The 4,284-nt window shown below is 31.3% G+C and overlaps 1 non-coding gene across 1 annotated transcript; it reads left to right on the top strand.

Moving 5' to 3' along the window:
* Positions 1-1,977: 1,977 nt before the first annotated feature.
* LOC139850812 (small nucleolar RNA R71) lies at positions 1,978-2,084 on the top strand. Its single transcript, XR_011760190.1, has one exon. It is a non-coding gene; the product is annotated as a small nucleolar RNA R71 (small nucleolar RNA).
* Positions 2,085-4,284: the final 2,200 nt, after the last annotated feature.

Here is a 4,284-nt window from a genome sequence, read left to right as displayed (position 1 = left end):
CATTTAATTTTCTATAATCAATACACACACGCCATCCTGTTACAGTCCTAGTAGGAATAAGCTCATTTTTCTCATTTGTAATGACAGTCATGCCACCCTTCTTAGGCACGCATTGAACTGGGCTTACCCATGGACTATCAGAAATTGGATAAATTAAACCTGCATCTAGCAGTTTAATTATTTCTTTTTTTAACAACATCTTGCATATTAGGATTTAGTCTTCGTTGGCGTTGCACATACGTTTTATGACCTTCTTCCATAAGGATTTTATGTGTGCAATACGAAGGACTTATTCCTTTAATATCATGAATCTTCCATGCAATGGCTGGTTTATGAGCTTTCAACACAGAAATGAGTTGAGATTTTTCATTTTCAGTAAGAGAAGACGATATTATTACAGGTAATTCAGATTCACCATGTAAATAAGCGTATTCCAAATAGTTTGGAAGTGGCTTTAACTCTAATTTCGGAGGTTCTTCTATCGATTATTTATATCGATATCTGTCTTCTTCTTTTAGCATTTGAATTTCTTCTGTTGTTGGTTCATATCCATTAGCCATTAGTGTAGCTAACATTTCAACTTCATCAATTGGTTCAGTTCCTTCTCCTAAAGAACATTCTCCTGTTCCTTGTAATTCTGGAAATTCTTCTAATAATTCTGCATGTGAATCTATAGTTTGAATATAATAACATGTATCATCTGCAGATTGCGGTTGTTGCATTTCTCTATCAACTGAAAAGGTAACACTCTCGTCCTCTATACTTAGGGTCAATTTTTTACCAAACACGTCTATCATTGCTTTAGCCGTGTTTAAGAATGGTCTTCCTAATATGAGAGGAACTTGAGAATCTTCTTCCATGTCCAGAACTACAAAATCTACTGGAAATACTAAAGTACCAACTTTAACTAGCATGTTCTCCATTATCCCTCTAGGATATTTTATTGATCGATCGGCTAGTTGTATACTTATTATTGTTGGTTTCAATTCTCCAAGGTCTAGTTTAGCGTATAGTGAATACGGCATTAAATTTATACTAGCACCTAAGTCTGCTAATGCTTCTATTGAACTAAGACTACCCAGAAAACATGGAATTGTGAAACTTCCTGGATCAGATAATTTTTCTGGTATCTTATTCAACAGCACTGCTGAACAATTAGCATTCATAGTAACAGCCGAGAGTTCTTCCATTTTCTTTCTATTTGTGATTAGATCTTTCAGAAATTTAGCATATCTAGACATTCCTGAAATCACATCAATGAAAGGAAGATTTACATTTATCTGTTTAAACATATCCAAGAATTTGGATTGCTCGGCTTCAAGTTTCTCTTTCTTCAATTTACTTGGGTAAGGAAGTGGGGGTTGGTATGGTTTAACATAAGGTTTATCCTTAACTGTGTTATCTTTATTAACCTTTTCAACTACCGGTTCTGTTTCCTTATCTTGTTCAGGTTGTGGTTCTTGTGGAGTAGGAATAGCTTCATCAGAAGTTACAGGTATTTCAGGTGGTTTAAGTATTGTACCACTTCTTGTGGTAATGACTTTAGCTGTTTCATTCCGGGGGTTAGCATTTGTATCACTAGGTAAACTTCCCGGTTTTCTTTCACCTATTAACCTTGCTAGGTTACTTACTTCTTGTTCCAAGTTTTGAATAGAAGCTTGTTGATTTCTAAATGCTTGAGCATTTTGTTCATTAGTTTGTTTTTGAGATGTGAAAAACTGCATTTGAGTTTTAACTAGCTTCGTCATCATATCTTCTAAATTCGGCTTTTTATCATTGGTTTGTGGTAGTTTGTTTTGAAAATTAGGTCTTTGCTGGTTGTAAGTATTATTGGATACTTGTTGATTGCTAGGACCTTGTTTGTAAGCATCAGTTTCTGTTTTCTTCATAATAGAACCACCAGCTGCTATATCGATGTCTTTCCTTGTAGTGATGTCGCATCCTTAGTAGAATATTTGTACTATTTGACAGGTGTCTAAACCATGTTGCGGACATCCTCTTAATAACTTTCCAAATCTTGTCCATGCCTCATATAGAGTTTCATTCGGTTTCTGTGTGAACGTAACAATTTCTCTTTGAAGTCTTACGGCTTTAGATGCCGGAAAGAATTGTTTAAGAAAATTTTCAACTAAAACGTCCCATGTATCAATCGCCCCTTCAGGTAACGATTCCAACCAATCTTTGGCTTCTTCCTTTAAAGTTCAGGGAAATAACATGAGATATATCTGTTCATCCTCAACTTCTCTTATTTTAAATAGTGTGCAGATCCTATTAAAGGTACGAAGATGTTCGTTTGGATCTTCCTTCGGCGCACCACTAAATTGGCATTGATTAGTCACCATGTGTAGAATTTGTCCTTTGATTTCATAATCTGGCGCATTAATGTCTGGATGAGTAATTGTGTGACCTTGGCCAGTGCGTTTAGCTCTCATTCGGTCTTCCATACTTAAAGGTTCTGTTACTTCCATAATTGAATTTGTTGAATCTGAATCACTAGAGGATTCTGATTTAATGGTTCGTTCTTCAACAATCTCTGTTTGAATGATTGGTGGTTCCGGAGAAAAATTTAATGGTTCAGGATCTATGAATTGTCCCTAAATATTCTCCGGATTCTCAATTGTGAGGTCGGGTTCAAAAAATGGATTATCGAAAATTTGAACTGGAGTACTTGGTCAACTGGATGACGATTCTAAAGAAAAATCAACGGCGGTAATATTTGCTAGATGTCTTGATCTAGTTACAGGTGGTGAACGTACAAAAGGTGGTGAACGTCTTGCTCGGTGCATTCACTGAATATCCTATTAGTTTTTAAAAGGAAAGAAAAATTATATAAGTTATCCAATTAATAGACTTTTCTGATTTTGCCCACGTTTCGAATAGCCAAAAGATGCAGCAGAGGGGCAGGATTCGTTTGGTCTCAATATAATTGAGGACTGTTTGGCTCCAATAACCCGGTCCACGTACAAATCCAACTATTACTACGAACCAGAAAATTTTGATGTCTATCAATTTAACCACTTAAAATAAATTTTCGTAATTTTAAGAAATTTAGATAAGAAGTAGAATAAAAATCTATGTCCTAAAAGCTAGAATGGCGAGAAATAAGAAAGAAAAAAAGCGCGTTGAAAAAGGTCGAAAAAAAAGAAAAGACGTCGAAAAATAAGAAAGAAAAAGAGATACTTATAAAACTTAAAAACAATCGACTAACCCAACCTTATTACTATCACTAACTTAAAATTAAAATTGCAAATTGAGATTACTAATTGGAGTGATAATTGATACATAGGTAGAAGGCGTCGAAACTTAAAAAGGAACTAAAAACTAAAAATTAAAGGTTGCGTCTAAAAATATTAAAGCTTACAAGTAAAACTATATCCCAAATGGCAATAACTTAAAAAGAAACTAAAACTTAAAAAGGCGTCGCAAAATTCTAAAGCACCTAAATCTTAGTCTAAAGAAAAAGCACTTAAGGGATTTTACGGCAAAGCCTAAAAATCTATAAATAAAAATAACTATGGCAAAAACTAAGTTTAAAACTAAATACGAGCGAAAAATACAAATATTACGCTAAAACAATTAAAAAGAGACAAAATATAAAAATATACTAAAAGTTGTAAAAAGTACAATTTTTATAAAAATATTATTTTTATATTATTTATTTTATAAAACTATTAATTTTATAAACTAATTACACCAATTTAACTAAAAATACAAAATAAAAATAAAAACTAAATTATATAATAAAAATACCCTAATTAGGGTTTAATTTAAATAATAATAATAAAAACCCGTAATAAATGCAGGATTAGGGTTCTGTGTAACCCGTGTCAGACGGCTCCGCGAGTCGCGGTGTTTCCAGTTAAAAACCCCCGCAAGTCACGGGGTTTGTATTTTCAAATGTGTACCAGGATAAAATCGTCCAGTTTCTTTTTTTTATTTATATATATATATATATATATATATATATATATATATATATATATATATATATTTATTTTTCCGTTTTTAATTTAATTAAAATATTTATATAATTTAAATAAAACTTATCTTTAAAAACTAAGATAGAAATAAAATACTTTATAACAATCTAAAAAAAATAGATTTATATATATTTATATTTTTTTTTCGGTTTTTTAAATTTTTTTTATATTTTAAATAAACACAAAATATTTAAATAAAACTTATATTTTATATAAAATAAAAATAAAGAAACTTTATAAAACTTAAATATTTAACAAATTCTTAAAAATATTTATATTTTTGTTTTTTTTTATATTTTTGAAT

The sequence above is a fragment of the Rutidosis leptorrhynchoides genome, chromosome 5, assembly GCF_046630445.1.
Source record: "Rutidosis leptorrhynchoides isolate AG116_Rl617_1_P2 chromosome 5, CSIRO_AGI_Rlap_v1, whole genome shotgun sequence".
NCBI classification, from domain to species: Eukaryota; Viridiplantae; Streptophyta; class Magnoliopsida; order Asterales; family Asteraceae; genus Rutidosis; species Rutidosis leptorrhynchoides.
This window is presented reverse-complemented; position numbering and strand designations above follow the sequence as displayed.